Source organism: Heteronotia binoei, chromosome 4 (assembly GCF_032191835.1).
Source record: "Heteronotia binoei isolate CCM8104 ecotype False Entrance Well chromosome 4, APGP_CSIRO_Hbin_v1, whole genome shotgun sequence".
NCBI lineage: Eukaryota > Metazoa > Chordata > Lepidosauria > Squamata > Gekkonidae > Heteronotia > Heteronotia binoei.
This window is the reverse complement of record NC_083226.1, coordinates 64,632,765-64,651,967: the sequence shown is the minus strand read 5'-3', so window position 1 is coordinate 64,651,967 and position 19,203 is coordinate 64,632,765. Positions and strand designations below refer to the sequence as shown.

The 19,203-nt window shown below is 42.3% G+C and overlaps 1 protein-coding gene across 10 annotated transcripts in view; it reads left to right on the top strand.

Moving 5' to 3' along the window:
* TRPM3 (transient receptor potential cation channel subfamily M member 3) overlaps nucleotides 1–19,203 on the top strand; it is a 608,524-nt gene that overhangs the window by 188,766 nt on the left and 400,555 nt on the right. The window lies entirely within an intron of this gene.

Sequence of the window (19,203 nt, the reverse complement as noted above, 5' to 3'; positions counted from 1 at the left end):
ACCAAGCTTACAGATGCAATCATACATGGTCAGATTTAAATTTAAGGATGTCAGCCAAAATTTTTGCCACAGCCTCGCTAACATTCCCCTCAGTACCGTTCAATAAATAATAACAGGGTGGCAGAATAGACAAATCTGGGGAGAAAGAAAGCTTGCAAAATAAATCTTTACGGAGATTATGATAAAAGGAACAATCAAGCAATATATGCTGAATTGAGTCGGGAATATTCGCTCCACAGGAACAGAGTCTGTCACCTAAAGGGACTTGATGATATCTCCCTTGTAAAACTTTGGGGGGAAACACATTTAGTCTAGCCAACAAAAATGCCCTGCGATTACTTGGAATGGTTAAGTCTGATAGATAATGGGGCATTTTGCTGCAGAAAGCATAAAGACCTAAGGAAGCTGGGGAGCAAATTTAAGGGTCTGTTGGCCGTAGTTTCATTTCCTCCAACTCCCACAGTCTCAATTTAATACATCTAAAGATATATGACTCATCAGAAGTAAAAAAATCATCAACCTCTCTCCCCAACTGGTTAAGTTTGGACATAAGCACTGCTGTCCAGGATGAAATATATGGGTCTCTTTTCATACAATCAAGAAGGCTGTTAGGATCTGTTCTAAAGTGAATTTTGAGCCAGAATTTAAACACTGCAATCCAGGCTTTTGTCTCCACCAAAGACTGACCCACTTCAGAGCCGAGAGCAAAGTAGGACACACATTTTGGCATACCAAGAATTTGTCTAAAGAATGAGGCTTGAATGCCCTCCACTTTTCAGGTAAATGCTGAGATCCATATAGGGATACCATAGAGAATTTGGGCTAGCGTTTTAGCTTTGATCATCTTAATTGCTGCTGGAACTAATTGGTTGCCGCTTACAAAGAAAAACTGTTTCGTTTGAGCAGCCGAACATTTAGCCAAGTTGACGGCGTTGTTACGATGTGAAACCCAGCTTAACTTGTGATTAAAAGTGATCCCCAAGTATTTAAATTTTTTTGTTTGCTCAATTGTTGAGTTGCCAATAAACATCTCTGTGGGCGCCAGCAATTTGAAAAGACAACTACTTTAGATTTGGCATAATTGATAGAGAGTGAATTACAATTACAGTAGTCATAGAAGGCATTCAAATACCTTCGCAGGCTCACACTTGTGCAAGAGAGTATGGTAGTATCATTGGCATAAAGTAATAAGGGGACCGCTCGGCCTGCTAGTTTAGGTGGATGACCATTAATAGGGTTCAAAAATTGTACAGGTCAATTAAAAATAAATTTAAAAGATGCGGGGCCAGCACGCAACTGGGATTTTGCTAGTCAAGTCACCACTAGAAGAAAATTTCACTTGGCAAAAAGTATTAGAATGAAGTTTTCTCAAGAGAAACAGCAGATGAGGGTCCATTCCCAGGTAACCTAGCTTAATCCATAGTTGGGCTCTATCTATTGAATCAAATGCGCCCTTCAAGTCGATGAAGACAGCATATAATTTTTTTGTCCCAGTATGGATATATTTTTCAGCAAGGAAGGCCAGAGTGCAGGAATGGTCCATAGCAGATTTGCCTTTGGAGAAGCCACAGACTGCCCTAAGTGGGAACCGGTTACCTGTTCAGAAATTGATCAGCTGATAAAGCAGATCAGACGTAAGAAAGCCCCAGGGTCAGATGGTGTCCGGATAGAATTGATAAAATCGTACCAGGACTGGTGGTCGCCTGTTCTGGCTTCCCTATTCACCTTTATAGACGAAACAGCTATAATGCCAGAGGAATGGAGTAAGGCTATAGTATCTCCTATATATAAGAAGGGCGGGAGAGAGAAGCCTGAAAATTACAGGCCAATCAGCCTTTTAAATATTATGGGGAAACTATACACCTTACATCTCCGGGAGAAATTAACAACCTGGATGGAGGAAAACCACATCCTGGCAAATGTACAAGCAGCCTTTAGAAGGAATCGTTCTCACCTGAACAACGTGTTAATATTGAAATTCCTTGTTGATAAGCAGGCTGCAGCAAAGGGCTCTCGTTTATACGCAGCGTTCATAGATTTTAAAGCAGCCTTTGATTCTGTGCCAAGGGACAAGCTGTGGCACCAATTGCACAGTACATCAATTGACCGTAGACTCCTATTTCTTATGATAATAATAATAATAATAATTTTTATTTCTATCCCGCCCTCCCCGCCGGAGCGGGCTCAGGGCGGCTCACAACATAATGATACATTACATCGGTTTTACATAATAAAAACATAAAAACATAATTAAAACAGTTATAAATTATTAAAATTAACATAACAGTGTGGCGTTATAGAACATTTCCAGCAGCATAACTAGCTTTGTCACTGATTCTGTCACTAGTTGAAGGCCATCCTGAAAAGGTGGGTCTTACAGGCCCTACGAAATTGATCTAAACATTTTAGGGCCCTCACCTCCTCAGGGAGTTGGTTCCATAGTATTGGAGCGGCGATAGAGAAGGCCCGATCCCGGGTGGCCTTCAGTCTGGCCTCCCTTGGCCCAGGGATATTCAACTGGTTTTTCCCAGATGACCTCAGTGCCCTCTGGGGCTCGTGTGGGGAGAGACGGTCCCTCAGGTAGGTAGGTCCTCGGCCATATAGGGTTTTAAAGGTAATTACCAGCACCTTGTACCGAACTCGGTATACCACTGGCAGCCAGTGCAGCCCGCGCAGCCCCGGCTGTATGTGCTCCCATCTTGGGAGCCCCAACAACAGCCTAGCCGCCGCGTTCTGCACCAGCTGCAGCCGCCGAGTTCGACACAAGGGCAGCCCCATGTAGAGGGCGTTGCAGTAGTCCAGTCTCGAGGTGACCGTAGCATGGATCACCATTGCTAGGTCACGGCGCTCCAGGAAGGGGGCCAACTGCTTCGCCCGTCGAAGATGAAAGAACGCGGACTTGGCAGCAGCCGCTATCTGTGCCTCCATCGATAATGAAGGCTCCAGAAGAACCCCCAGGCTCCTGACCCTATGTGCCGCTTTAAGCTGCACACCGTCAAGGACCGGTAAGGGGATTTCCCTTCCCAGGGGACCGCGACCCAAGCAAAGGACCTCTGTCTTCGTTGGATTCAACTTCAGCCCGCTCAGTCTGAGCCAACCTGCCACGGCTTGCAATGCTAGGTCCAGGCTTTCTGGGACGGAGCCAGGCCGGCCATCCATTAGTAGATAGAGCTGGGTGTCATCGGCGTACTGATGGCACCCAAGCCCAAACCTCCGGGCAATCTGGGCAAGGGGGCGCATATAGATGTTAAACAACATCGGGGAAAGAACTGCCCCTTGTGGCACCCCACATATTAGTGGGTGCCTCCGGGACCGCTCCCCCCCAATGGCCACCCTTTGTCCCCGTCCTTCGAGGAAGGAGGAAAGCCACTGTAAGGCCAATCCCCCAATCCCCGCGTCGGCGAGCCGGCGGGCCAGTAGCTGATGATCGACCGTATCAAATGCGGCCGACAGATCCAACAATATCAGCACCGCCACGCCGCCTCGATCCAGATGCCGCTGGAGGTCATCCACCAAGGCGACTAGCACTGTCTCCGTCCCATAACCTGGACGAAAGCCAGACTGGTGAGGGTCTAAGGCGGAAGTGTCATCCAAAAAACTCTGCAACTGTAACGCCACTGCCCTCTCTATGACCTTACCTAAAAATGGTAGGTTCGAGACCGGTCGGTAGTTTGCCAATTCGGCCGGATCTGCTGTACTCTTTTTTAGGAGAGGGCGGACCATGGCCTCTTTCAAAGATGTTGGAAATTGCCCTTCCAAGAGGGATCTATTTACGATATCCCATATAGGATATCTAAGCTCCCTCTGGCAGGATTTAATTAGCCAGAAGGGGCATGGGTCAAGGTCACAAGTTGTAGGGCGTACAGTTGAGAGGACTTCGTCGACTTCCCCAAGACTAAGCGCGTCAAAGTGATCCAAGATAACATCCGGAGACAGGCACGGAGCCCCGGGTTCATCTACTGCATTCAATGTGGCAGAAAAGTCCTGGCGGAGCGACGAGATTTTATCTGCAAAAAAGTTCGCAAAAGCCTCACAGCCTATTTCCAATTCTCTTATGTTTGGTCTGCCTTGGGGCAGAGTGGTCAAATTTTCAATTATCTTAAATAATTGTGCTGGGCGCGAATTTGCAGATGCAATCCTAGATGAATTTGTACGAAAATTCTAGTATGCAGGTAAAATGCACACCTCAAGGTCATTTGACTCATCCAATTCAAACAAGTAAAGGTGTCAAACAAGGCTGTATATTAGCTCCGCAACTCTTTAATTTATATATTAATAGCATTGTAGGGTATTTTACTGACCCAATTCTGCATCCCCCCAAAATCGGGAAGATTGCTGTGCCCATCTTGTTGTATGCAGATGATGTATTACTCCTGTCAAGATCCCAAGTTGGTTTACGTAGGTCGCTCAGAATGCTTTCTCTCTTTTGTCTCGACACTGATTTAGTTGTCAACAGAGACAAGTCTAAAATTATAGTTTTCACTAAAAGATTCAGAGAAATGATCTGGCGTTTTAATGATGAAAAACTGAAACAAGTTAAAACATATAAATATCTGGGGGTTGTTTTTCATCATACGGGATCTTACCAAGGGCATATAGACAACGTACACTGTAACGCCCAACGCACGGCGCTTGCTTTGCAGGAGTTTTACTCCTCCAAGGGTGCTTATAATGCCTTAGCGGCTATTAAGGTTTATAACGCTAAGGTTATACCCCAGTTAATGTACGGAGCAGAGATTTTCTTGTACAACAAATTAACTAAATTGGAGATGGTTCAATCGAAGTTTATACGATGTATCCTTCAGGTGCCAAAGTACGCTTCATCCATTGCAATTAGGCTGGAAACGGGGCTTTCAAGCCTCTCCACATTAATGTGGAATAGAGGTTTGAGTCTTCTTCTAAGGGTGCTGGCGAACCCGGATGATATTGCATATCAAATCTTCTATGACTCATTTGTTAGTAACTGGGTAATTAAATTAAAATCTAAACTAGATGAATGTGATTTGAATATTGATTCTCTAGCCCTCATGTTTAAGAACGGGGCAAAAGCAATTATCAGAGATCGATTACAGGAATTGGAATTAAAACAATCTCTGGCCAAAGTTGGGGAGACGTATATCCCAACCTTTTTTACAAGTGAACTTAAAAGTGCCAGATATCTAGAAATGATACAGCCAATTAAGTTCAGACGGATGCTGTCCTTGGCATGCTTGAACATTATGGACATGGCAGTACTGAGGGGCCGTTTCCATAAGATTCTGCTAGAAGATAGGACCTGCCCGTGTGGCCTCGAGGAGATCGATACGGTTTCCCATCTCATTTTGAACTGTCTCTTCCATACAGAGGCAAGGTACAGACTTCTGCGGAACCACCTAATGCAAGCTAAATCTTTAATTCAGGCCCAGGCCATTTACTTCCTCCTAGGGGATGGGAGTGATCAACTTTCCCTGGATCTTGCTAAGTATTTATATGTTACTGACCTTGACAGGAAGAAACTTAATGTTGCTTGTACTTGAAAGAAGTTGTGATCTGATTGTATAATGCCGCCCTTAGTTATGCGTTGCTTATACCAGATAATTTTAATACTACTCTGAAGGTTGCATACAGTTATTTTATAGTTATGTCATATTTTAGCTTGGTGTTGTGTTGTACTGTTGTCAATGTGTTGTGTTGTTGTTGTTGATTGGCCTAGCGCCGCAATAAACTGACTGACTGACTGACTTTGGAGAAGCCAATTTGTTCAGGACCTATGATGTTGCCTATGTGCATCCAGTCAGTTAATTGGAGTTCTAAATGTTTGGCATATAATTTGCCCACTATAGATAATAAACTAATGGGGCAGAAATTTTCCGGTAACTCCAACCCTCCCTTTTTCTATATTGGGATAATTATAGAATCAAGCCAAAAGTCTGGGATGGAGCCATGCAGATCAATGAAAGAGAACAATTTTGCAAGGGGCAAGAGCCACCAATTGGCAAACTTTGTGAATACCTCAGCGGGAAGGCCATCAGGGCCTGGTGCTTTACCCGCCTTTAAATCCTTCCATAAATCACTGATTTCCTCTAGAGTTACTGGAGGCCAAACTGGCATATCAGTAACTGTAGGGTTTGCTAAGATAGGAGCAGCAAAAATGTTAGAGAAGTAATCAACCCATGTTTGCGCAGAAATATTTGGGTCAGTAACAGAATTGTTCTTTAGATTACCCGAAATGATTCTCCAGAAAGCCTTATTATCATTATATTTTATCGAGTGGTAAAGTTGGTCCCATTTATTCTGAAAGAAAACTTTCTTTTTGGATGTAATAATTTTACTATTCTGTCATTGTACCAGTTTACATTCTAAGCCACTTCCTACCAAATAATTTTACTTCACTTTTATTGGTTCTTAAATCTGTACCATGTTGCATTCTGGGCCACTGCCTACCAGCTATGTATGGCTCTGCTCAGCTATGTATGGCTTTGCTCACTGTGCTGGATTGGTCATCTGATGAAGTGTGCTTAAGAGCACATGAAAGCTTACGTTCTAAATAAAAATTGGTTGGTCTTAAAGGTGCACTTGACCCCTGCTTTGTTCAATTTTTTCCTAAAGATACTGATCTGGAGAGCAGTTGTGATCTCCATCTCCTGTCTGAAGGTTGGCAACCTTAGATGCCCTGGAGGAAATGGCTGCTTTGGATGGTGGAGTCTGACCCCACTTAGGTCTCTCCCCTCCTCAAATCCCACCCTCCCCAGGCTCCGCCTCCTCAAATCTGTAGACATTTCCTAACCTGGAGCTGCAACCTTATCTCTTTCCTATCTTACAGCCAACTTACCTTTATCTGCCCCATCTTTCCTCCCCCTCCCCAGCAGCCTCTTCCTAGGAAAACTGTGGCTCAGTTGTGTGGTGCCAGTCACTGAGCCAGGTCCATTTGCATGTTAGGGAACTCTCTAGGATTTGTGGGGGAACCTCACTTTTTCCTGTATCCCCTACCCATACCATTTTCTCTTTCCTCCTGGCAACCCCATATCTTCTCCTCTTCCCCTGCCTCATTCTCTCCTAGCCATTCACCAACCTATCTTTTCTTTCTCTTGAGCTGTATTTATCATTTATTTGCTTCAGTCATCCACCACCTTTCTCCACAGTAGGGACCAAAACAGCTCATTTTATTCCCCTTTAGCCGCACAACAACCTGTGAGGTGGTTAGGATGAAAGTATGTAAGTGGTCTAAAATCACCCAGTAAGCTTCCACAGCAAGATGGGGATTCAAACCAGGATCTTCCAATCTTAATCTGAAGCTTTAACTACTATACCACACCAGCTTTCAGAAGGTGGCTTGAACATTAGCAAACAGCCAGACCTAGATGAGTCAAGCAACTTGGATGGTATCAAGTAACCCAGAGGTTGTTTTTAGAGTTGCCAACCTCCAGGTGAGACCTGGCACTTTCCCTTAATTACAATTGAACTCCAGATAACAGAGCTCAATTCCTCTGGAGAAAATGACTGCTTTGGCAGATGGACTCTATCCTGCTGAGGCCATTCCCCTCCCCAACTCCTTCCCTCCACATATTCCACCAAAAAATCTTCAGAAATGTCCCAACCTGTAACTGAGAACTCTAGTCAAGCCTGGTCCCAATGACTTAACTCTAAAAAGGCCAAAATAGTCCTGGAAAGGACCCTGCCCCTTCCCTTTTTACTCACAGGCATCCAGATGGAATACTGTGGTTGCTTAGCAATAGTCACTGAAGATATCAGTTGCTTAAAGCTACAGGTGCTCCTTTTATCATTTTAAAGATTTTTTTTGAAAAAAAGGTATTTTTAGATGTCACATTTTCGTACAAACTTGGGACCCTTTTGTAGAAAGATCTGTCTTGCCCATTCACAACTCCCATCAACGGATTTAAGTATCCACAGATTTGGCTGACTTGGCTATTAGTATATAGACCAGGAGGGAGGGGCACAACAATCTTGCAAGAGTGGCTATCTCATTGCCTCCACCTTTGCTTTTCCCCCTCCCCCTGTTTCTCTCACATTCTATCCCCCTCCTACCACTCCTTTTCTTACTCTCTTCCTCATGCCTGTCACTTCCTATCTTTTTCTGCTTCCCACCCCATCACTTTCTTTTCCTGCCTCCCCACCTTATCATTCTTTCTTCCCTCCAGTCCATCACTATCTCTATCTATACCTCATCATTCTCATGTCCTCCACCTGTTCCCTCCCCACAGCCGCAGTGGCTCTTCAGGAATCACGAGGGATCTCCCAACTACCAAGATCAGTTTCTTAGGGATGCCAACTCCAGGTTGAGAAATTCCTGTAGATTTTGTGGTAGAGTCTGATGAGATCAGGGTTTGGGGAGCAGAGAGGCCTCAGTCAGATATGCCACAGAGCCCTCTCTTCAAAGCAACCATTTTCTCCAGGGGAACTGATGTCTGTCAGGTGATCAGTGTCCTCACCTGGACATTGACAATACATGTGCAGATAATGCTGTATTACTTTGGGGGAAATTTAAAAACCTCTGGTATATGTTTTTTTTTCCTTTCTTTCAGATTTTATCGTCAAGGGTGTACCCATATAGAGTGTATTACAGTTGTAAGGTTTTGAGGTTACCATGGCATGGATTCCCATGTCCCTATATAACATGATATAAACAGCTGATGCAGAGATTTACAGGTTATTCATTTCATATTGCCAGCATCCAATAATTCCAATAACTTTTTTCTTAACAAGAACCATAAATTAATACACCCCAATGTCACTATTAGATGCAGAATTGTCTACTTTTAAGTTAAGTTGGAAAGTCTGTCTCTTTATGAAGATGAAGCTTTGTCATCCCTTGTTTACTGTGAAGGTAGTCTTTTGATTAAGAAGGTATAATCAAAATGAAAAAAAAATATTGTAGAAAAACTTTTAAAAGGGAAGTTTGTGAAGAAAGACTTTTGGGATGTACTGATTTCCAAAGGCTATTAAATTTGTTGAAAGTCTTAAAGTGACATTAGAGACATATTGAATGTAGTGTTATACAGTGCTCATATTGTGTTCAGGACAGATGAGAAATACATGTTCTGCCCTTCACTGGCCTGCAGTGGTAATGAACAGAGCCATTTTCCCAGGCAGAGTAATTTACAGGTTACATGAGGCCTGCACAGCTACACTGTGCCAAGATTTTGTTCCTATGGGCCTTGAACTGGGACTTTGCCGAAGGAGTTAATCAACATAATTTATAGTTAAATGTTTTTTAAAGTGAAAAATAAAAAGCTTTTCAAGTACAAAATATTCATTACATATTGTTTTTTTGTTTTATTTATCTTGATAAAAGTGAGGCTCATAAGAACATTATAATTACCTTTACTGGAGACAACACCTCTGGAGTCTGTCACTTTCATTGTCCCTGAAAACGACATTAAAAGGACTTGTCAGAAAGAGCTAGCACCACAGATTACTTTGAAACACTTGACTGCTTTAGGAAGGAGGAATTTTCTTCATTGCCAGATCCCACCTCATCAATATTGCATTATTTTTCATTCTCTCTGGTTAACTTAAAAGTAGGCATAGTACATCTCCTAATTTGTTCTAGAAAACAGAACGTGTATCACAGCACACTAGGGTTTTTAAAGTCATTATATTGGCTATATGGATACCACCAAAATATTTTGGATGGTTCTTTTTCTCTGCTACAGCTATCCAAATATGCCTGCAGTAACAAAGAAAAATTCAGTTAGCAACCTGTAATATTTAACTGCTGAAGACTTTATTCCATACTATAAATTGGAAGGACTGGGAAAAAAGATAGAGCAGCTGCTGTTTAGATGTTATAATAAGAAGATAAAACTTAAGCATTTTGTAATCACATTTTCATTTTATGTGAAAATTCTAATTGTTGATTTTAGACCATGTATTAACATTTCCACATCTTTGGATGTCATAAGGAATGCAGAACCACCTTTATAAGAGTGTGTGAGGGTTATGTTTAATATTATTTATGTGCACTTTAAGCAAGCCGCTGCATGTATAAAATTCTGTGATGCATCAGCACATTGCTCCAGTTTTTATAAATGCATTATAAAATGAAAGATAAAATTATGTTTGTGTATTAGTGCTGTACTGAAGTAAACTCACTTCTGCTATAATGTTGCAGCTATTACATTTTAGTGTAACATTCCTTAATACAGGGGTGGCCAACGGTAGCTCTCCAGATGTTTTTTTGCCATGCTGGCCATGCTGGCTGGGCCTGATGGGAGTTGTAGGCAAAAAACATCTGGAAAGCTGCCATTGGCCATCCCTGCCTTAATAGGTCAAAGTGGCGAGTGTAATTCTCTCTATGGTTCCTTCAAGAAGTATATTGTGGCTTTTTAAAAAAAGAAATAGCTTAGAGCAGAAATGTTAAACTCATTTTGTTACAAGGGCCAGATCTGACATAAATGACAATGTGACAGGTTGGGCCATGTGTGCCATAAATGTAACCCGAGGTACTGGAAGTATAAACTTTATTAAAATGATTTCAGATGCTGAATGACAATAGCAGGCTTAAGTGGATTTGGTGTGATATGCAGAAGAGTAGTTGTTGTGGAGATATCAGCATTGGTAATGAGTCAGGAAACCCAGGTCTTAGTTTGGTTTAGGGGGATTCAGTCCAGGAGGATGCACAGAATAAATGGACATAAGGCTGCAGATATGAGCAGTGACTCACTAGAGCTCATAAAGGTAAAGGTAGTCCCCTGTGCAAGCACCAGTCATTTCTGACTCTGGGGTGACGTCACATCATGTTTTCACGGCAGACTTTTTTACGGGGTGGTTTGCCATTGCCTTCCCCAGTCATCTACACTTCCCCCCCAGCAAGCTGGGTACTCATTTTACCGACCTTGGAAGGATGGAAGGCTGAGTCAACCTTGAGCCGGCTACCTGAACCCAGCTTTCTCCAGGATGGAACTCAGGTCATGAGCAGAGGTTAGGACTGCAGTACTGCAGCTTTACCACTCTGCACCATGGGGCTCTTACTAAGGCTCATACGCTACCACAAATTTCATTAGGCTTTAAGGTGCTACTGGACTCTTCTTTTCTATTGCTATTAGAAACCACAACATTTAAAAACAAAACAAAACAATGAGGGGACATTTTTATCTTCCAGGATATTCAGTTACTGACATAAGAGTAGCAGTTATCTTACAAAGGAATTTAAAAAGGAGAGTAGGGAAGATAGATTGCTTAATTGCAGCCGATAATGCATCATCCTGGACTGAATTGAGACCTACGTTTCTTCTCTCATTATCAATACCTGCTATTGTCATTTGGTGTCTGAAATCACTTCACTCTCTAAGGCTCACATTCTAGCTGTATCTGAAGAAGTGAGCAGTGACTCATGAAAGCTCATGCCCTGCCACAAATTTTGTTAGTTGTTAAAGTGCTACTGGACTCTTGCTTCTTTCCTGTAATAAAGATTGCAAGCTGTGCTCTTAGGTTTCTTACACCTCCCCCACCCCCCCCACCCCCGCCCAGGCAATCTGTTAGAACTGGAAAGGGGAATCTCTTGCTCTCTCTCTCTCATGCACAGGAAAGCTTATACCTGGAATAAAATTTTGTTGGTCTTAAAGGTGTTATGGGATTCTGTCACTTTCTTGGGCACACTCTCTCTCTTTCATTCCCCTTTCCTCCCTCCCCACCAAAGGAGGAGGAGATCTCAGCCAATGGAGGAAAGAGAGGCTTGGTGAATGGTGATACAGCAGCAGCCCCGGAGGACAAAGCAGGAAAGAGTGATTGAGGAGAGGAAGCTTTTCTCTGGTGCATGCACATACATGCTCTTTTTCCTCCCCCCCCTCTTCCTCCGCAAAGGAGGAAGAGGAGATCTCAACCATTGGAGGGAAGAGAGGCTTGACAACACAGCAGCGAACAGGGAGGATGAAGAAGGAGAGAGCCAGTTACTCACAGGCCAGATGTCAGCCTTGCAGGGGCTGGTTACGGCCCATGGGCTGCATGTTTGACAATGACACCCTGGCTTAGAGTAGTGCCTTCCTCTTTTATATGCTTAAAGGAGGCTAATGATATATTGATATTTATGGGCACCTATGCATTTTCTCTATATTTCCAGAGGTAGTGGAAAGCAGGAATTTTTTTGAGCAGGAACGCACAAGAACGCTTGATGTTGGGGGTGTGACCTAATATGCTAATAAATTCCTGCTGGGCTTTTCCTACAAAAAAGCCCTATGTGAAACAATAGTGACATCAGGGGGTGTGGCTTAATATGCAAATGAGTTCATGATGGGCTTTTTCTACCAAAAAAGCCCTGGTGGAAAGTGCCATCAAGTCACAGCTGACTTATGGAGACTCTGTACGATTTTCAAGGCAAGAGAAGTTCAAATACTAACCAGGGTTGACCTTTCTTAGCTTCCAACATCTGATGAGATTGGGCTAACATGGGCTATCCAGGTCACAACATTTCCACTGGAATATACTGTATACTGATAGTGCACATGGGGAAACACATAGAAATAAATGCACACATATATGTGCACACATTCTGAAGGAATAATCTCTGTTACTTACAGTTGCTGATAAAATTTTCAACACTGATGTGGAACATGTGAAGCTTGGTTATGCTTCAAATATTTTTTCTAATAATTGTTTTTAAAAGTGTTTCAGTACTTAAGAGGCATGTGGTATATTAAAAGACTGATTAATTTAATGTTATATTGTAAGCCAAAATGCCCTCAAAACAAGGTTGGGGAATTGTCAGGTGGGCACCTGGCTCACTCAGGATCGTTTTACCTGTGTATACAGGATTCCACATCCAGAAAAGTAATGCTTAAAATATTAGGGACTCTAATATTAAGTAAACCAATTAAAATTTATTAAGAAAAATATAGGCTTCCATACAAGATAAAATACTCATCAAAACACACATTCAGTCCTAGGAAACATAGATAGAGAGATAGGGGAACACATGGGTAGACAAACAGGGTGATATTTACTTATCGTAGTCTTCAAGAAAGGCTCCAATGCCGACGAGCAAGGAAGTGGGACCCGAAACTTGGCCTTAGAATCGGAGATGGATCTATGCAGCGGAAATTGGGATACTAATAGAAGCACACCTGTGGGTAGCTAGTCCACAGATTATAAGGACTCTCTTGAGCCCTTAGAGGATGGGAGGTACGAGGCAGGAGGAAGGTGGTCAGCTGGTGCATGACCTTATGAAAAGGGGAGGTTTCGCAGTGACCATAAGGGCTGGACTACTGCGACAACCAATAGAAAGTTCGTTGGTGGCACCTAATTGGGTGCTTGCTCTTGACCAATGGACATGCCTGGATCCTGAATACCTGAGTGAACTTTCAGGTTGAAAGGAACCAGGGGGGAGGCTCAAAAATGACAGTTGGGAAGAAGAATAGAGAGATTACTTGGGTGGGGAGACACTTAGGACTATTAGACTTATCTAAAAGGGTGACAATAGAGAGTCAAATCACGGCCTAGGTAACACCCAGTTTGTGCAAAGGAACTTGGCTCTGGCTGAAGATGGTTTTCCTCTTCTGTCTTCTTCTGGGTACCAGTCTTTGTCTAGAGTTCCGTTAAACAAAGAAAGTGGCAGTTGGACGATTAACCACTCCTGGGGTGGGTAGGTTGCTTGCAGGCATAGGTGACATCTGGTGTGTACGTGAGCCGTCCATTTCGCTGGAATGGAATCAAGCTTGGTAGGAAGATGGCTGCGTGTGGTGTTAGCCCTCCATGGTGGATTCCATGGTCAGCGCTTCAAAACCATTCACCTGGATAGCTCCTGGCGGCGCAGTCTCTTCTGCTCCATGGCTGGGATGGACATCATACGGAACGACAGGGGAACCATCCATTCTCCTGGTGGGCATTCTTGTACCGGTTTCGAGTGCCTTAGTAGCGTTATGGCTGCTAGAACTGCATAAGTCCCTTTTGCCCCTGGATAGGTTTACTCACACTCTCTGGCCAGACGTGTGTGAGTCACTTCTCCAGGTGCTCTGGCAACCAAGCTGGTAATCACGATGTTCTGTAAGGGGTTTTTTCCTCACAATATAAGCTTGTATGTGTCAATATCTACTTTATTAGAGGTGTGAAAAGTGATTCTACACAGAGTATATAGGCACTTTGTATATGCATTCTAAGCAAAGCCATATACAAAAGATACAAAGCAAAGAAAGACAGGCTTTCCTAGTGGTTACAAATCGAGGTCAGGAGATTCAATATTTCAAGACATCAGTTGTGTGCATTATATTGCAGAGCAAAGATTAAAATAAGATCCAGTTAAGAAAGTAAAATTCAGTCAGAGTTGGACTGAAGACTGATAAATGGGAAAATCAAGATAATTAGTGTAAACTTTTAAGAGGGAGAGAACACACATTCTGTAGTTGTTTTTCTAAGTCTGATACAGGTACATCTGATTATGTATTCCATCTCCTTAACTTCTTGCAGGAAACTTTTTATGAAACTCTGGTGAAGTGGCATCTGGACCACAAAAGTTTATACTCAAATATATGTTAGTTTTTAAGATGCTATAAGACTTGTTTGTTTAAGTTGCTGAAAAATTACCCAGGTATACATCTAGAAAATTTATAGTTCCTTGTATTTGTTGAACAAAATCAATTGTTAGAGACCAAACTTGTATTGAAAATAGGCTAGAAAATCAGGTAACAAAGAAAATCTTAGTCCTGTGGAGCAAAGTGACTCTGGGACAGATTTCACAAGAAAATGTGTTGCTCTTGTAGGACATACTTTTGCTGGAGGAAGGCAATTTAGGCTTTGGAGTCTCTTCCCCTAAAATGTCAAATTAATGTTTAAAGACACCTATTATTAGGACAGTATTTTTCAGATCACCAGGTTTAGCCTTTAGAGAAATTTCAGCATCAGTGGCATAACTGCAGCTAGTGGGCAAAACACTGCTCCTTCAGAAAGCCTGAACATCACACCGGTGTCAAAACGATAGTTAAGCTCAGCTGCAGCTTCTATCCCCTGGAGTCTTGAGTACTGAATAAAGTTTGACCCTATGTTTCTTTCAAAATCTGCCACAGAATATATAGAGCATAAATATATCAAACAGGAGGAAGGTTTTGCTTCACCACTGAAATGCATAGGATTGACTAGACTAAATACAATTAAATTCTGTACTTATGTTTCACAGAATACAATATGTGCTATATGCAAATGTATATTAAATGCTACTTTTCTTTTCATACCACCCCCCCGATGTCACTGTTTCATATAGGGCTTTTTTGTAGGAAAATCAGTTAAATTTGTGTTTTAAAATATAATTGCTAAAATCATAACAATCTTTCAGCTCACTTCAGGTTCTGCCTAACTTAGTCTTGGAACTCAGTCCCAATAATTACTAATTAAAATGCAATACACTAGGACCTGGTGTCAAGCTGTGTCCAAAAAGTAATAAGAAGCAAGTGTAGTTACCGGAGCCTAAGTGTAATGCTTTCCCAACAATTTACCCTTATTAGAAAGCAAACAGATTTTTTTCCCCAGTGGAAATGTCTAAGTCATCATCATGGGCAGCTTCCATTGTAGAATTTGATACTATTAAGGTAATTGTTGGGTTTGAATGTAATGAGAAAGGATGTTTGCTCCTTACCAGGTGGTGTTGGTGCAAGGTGGCTCAAGAACCACCATATCCAAGGCTTCCAGGTACAGCAGTATATCCAGAACTATCTCAAGCCCATAAACCTGAGTCATTTGGCAAGTATGAGCACTGTATTCTACCAGGTATGCTTTTCCTGGGGGAGGAGATGACCTATAGACAATCATTAGTTCCTTACTTATATCTACACTTGACCATTACAATGCACTCTGCTTGATAGTTTTTGAAGTGTGCACACAAACAGAATATTTCAGTCACGTGGAGAACATTAATCCTATTTTATGCCAAGTTCTTTGGATGGTAGTTTGTTTCTGGGCTTTTCTTCAAGGGCCATTTACTTTTAATGCTCTAAAATCATCTGAGACCTACATGCTTAAAAGACCATCTGCTGCAATAACAATACACCTGCCTGCAGGGGTGGAATTTTAGCAGGAGCTCCTTTGCATATTAGGCCACACACCCCTCATGTAGCCAATCCTCCAAAAGCTTACAAGGCTCTTTTTTGTAAGCTCTTAGAGGATTGACTACTAGGGTTTCCAATCCCCAGGTGGGGGCAGGGGATCCCCCGGTTTGGAAGCCCTCCCCCCGCTTCAGGGTCGTCAGAAAGCGGGGGGAGGGGAGGGAAATGTCTGCTGGGAACTCGTATTATTCCCTATGGTGATTTATTCCCATAGAAAATAATGAAGAATTGATCCGCGGGTATATGGGGCTCTGGGGAAGGTATTTTTTGAGGTAGAGGCACCAAATTTTCAGTACAGCATCTAGTACCTCTCCCCAAAATATCCCCCAAGTTTCAAAATGATTGGACCAAGGGGTCCAATTCTATTAGCCCCAAAAGAAGGTGCCCCTATCCATTATTTCCTATGGAAGGAAGGCATTGAAAAGGTGTGCCGTCCTTTTAAATGTGATGGCCAGAACTCCCTTTGGAGTTCAATTATGCTTGTCACAGCCTTGATCTTGGCTCCTCCCCTAATGTCTTCTGGCTCCACCCCCAGAGTCTCCTGGCTCCACCCCCAAAGTCCCCAGATATTTCTTAAATTGGACTTGGCAACCCTATTGACTACATTAGGGGATGTGGCCTAATATGAAAAGGAGCTCCTGCTAGAATTCTGCCCCTGCCTACCTGCACACTACAGACAAGCATGGACACAGAGCCCAGATTCCCTACTATAGCAGGAGACCTCTCAGGAATTGCCCCTAGGCCATGAAAGAACTTCATAGGCTCACGTGTGGAAATGGAATGGATGTAACCTCACTTCCAGTGCCAATGCTGTCATCACATCAGAGTGAGGGTCTAGGTTTAACTAGATGACATAATACTTCATATATAACATGCTTTCCTGACCTGGATATCCCAGGCTAGCCTGATCTCATTGGAAGCTAAGCAGGGCCAGGGAAACCACCAAGGAATGCCACAGTCATGAAGCAGTGGCAGGCAGTGGCAAACCACCTCTGAATGTCTCTTACTTTGAAAACCCCATAGGATTGTCATAAGTCAGCTGTGCCTTGAGCTGTGCCCTTCAAACACAACCCCCCCCCACCACCACTGCTTTTTCTTCTAAATGGGCAGGGGTGGAATTCTAACAGGAGCTCCTCTGTATATTAGGCCACACACCTCTGATGTAGCCCATCCTTAAAGAGCTTACAAGGCTCTTTTTTGGAAGCTCTTGGAGGTTTGGCTACATCATGGGTGTGTGGTCTAATATGCAAAGGTGCTCCTGCTAGAATTCCACCCCTGTAAATGGGAATGCAAAGTGTTTCACTTTATAGAGTAAAAGAAACAAAACAGCACTCAAACCATGGGAATCCTGTAGATTATATTTTGGTAGAGACAACAAAAGAAAGGAGGGGGGGGGGCAACAGAGCTTACTGAAGTAAAATGTAAGAGTGACAAAGGATTCATGCCAACAGTTATACATTTGCACTTGTTTTATTTCAGTAGTAGGTTGGCACTAAAGAGTTAACCCAAAGGATTTACAGAAGAGGTGGGGTTCGAGTTTGGAACAGAAAGAGAATTGTAGATGAGAATTCCACTGGTTTACTGCTGGAGTTACCAGACTGTGGTTCATATTTCTTCAGTGGTATTACATTCAATTACTGCTGAATCATCCATGAGCAGTTCTAAGAATGCTAAGACAGTGCTAACAACAGGATTTAGAATACTTACTTCTATCCACCTGAACAGAAATAGCTGGATGTATTCATGTTTTCATAAGCAATATCATTAATCATTTCATGCAGCATTTCATGCAGCATGTATTGCCATACCATTTTTTCCATCATGATGTGTACATTGTGTGCAAAGCAGTAGGAGTAAAGAATCACAGTGCAATTCTGCATAAGACTTCTTTGTGAAGTAGTTACCACAAGAGTAGCATCTTCAGTTTAAAAATGGTACATGTAAACCTCTTTGTCCTAAAATGCTGTTTGCTAGTAAATAAACTTAAGAAAGAGGTATTTGCCCTTTTCACATTATTGTTCAAAACTGGATGCTATTCATTTGTTGGCCCAATTTCGAGTAAAGTGATACAGAGGCGGGGGGTTTAATACTGCAAATTTCTTTTACATAAGAACGTAAGTGAAGCCATGTTGGATCAGGCCAGTGGCCCATCCAGTTCAACACTCTGTGTCACACAGTGGCCAAAAACCCCACCAGTGGGGCTAGAAGCTCTTCCACTGTGCCCCCCACAAAGCACAAGAATACAGAGCATCACTGCCCCAGAGAGAGTTCCAACAATAAGCTGTTTCATTAATTTTCATTAATGAGCCATCTCTGAAGTGCTGTGATCATTTCATTTTTTGTAATGTGATCTTCCTCAGATCCTTTTCTAACATTATAAGTTGAGTGCTGTAGCGCTACACCAATATTGCACTTCAGTGCTATAGTGCACCATTGAGATACCTTGACTCCATAGATGCCAATGGAGTCAACTGAGTCAAGGCATCTCAACAGTGCTGTTATAACCCTGAAGTGCTATATTGGTTTAGCACTATAGCACCCAATATAGAATGTTCAAAAAAAGTCAGAGGAAGATTGCATAGTGAAAAAGGGTGAGGAAATGGCATTTTAGGAAGCACTATGGACATTTTAAATAGGACACCACAGTGATTTAGAAGCACAACAAAAGGGTAAAAAAATGGAAGAAAACAGTTTTCCTCAAAAGCAGCTCAACCACACTTTTCTAACGTGATGCAAGCATGTTTCTATGGAAAGGTAAATAAATTCCACTAACAGCCAGTTACTAAAATGGGTCTGTCTGACGTGACAAAAAAAAATCCATTAACAACCAGTTACTAAAATGGAATACAAAGGCAATTTGAAAAGGGCCATTATGCCTTACCACTAGTTAAGTGTAAAAAGAACTACATGGTACCAATGCTTTATTGATGCTACAGTGATGTTGCATGCAGCCACCATAATAAAATGTTAACAACTGTTCTGTACTATGAAAAATGTATCAAATGATAGAGGCTATTTAAAATCTTCTGCCATTCATTCTTTGTGCATTGATTTTTTTAAAAAAATATTTTCATCCATATCCTTCTGCTTCACTTCATGTTAAAAATGTAATGTTCTTATCTTCAGCCTCAAGTAACAAATTCTCATGGTTTATCCTGCCAGAGATGTCTTTTTTTTT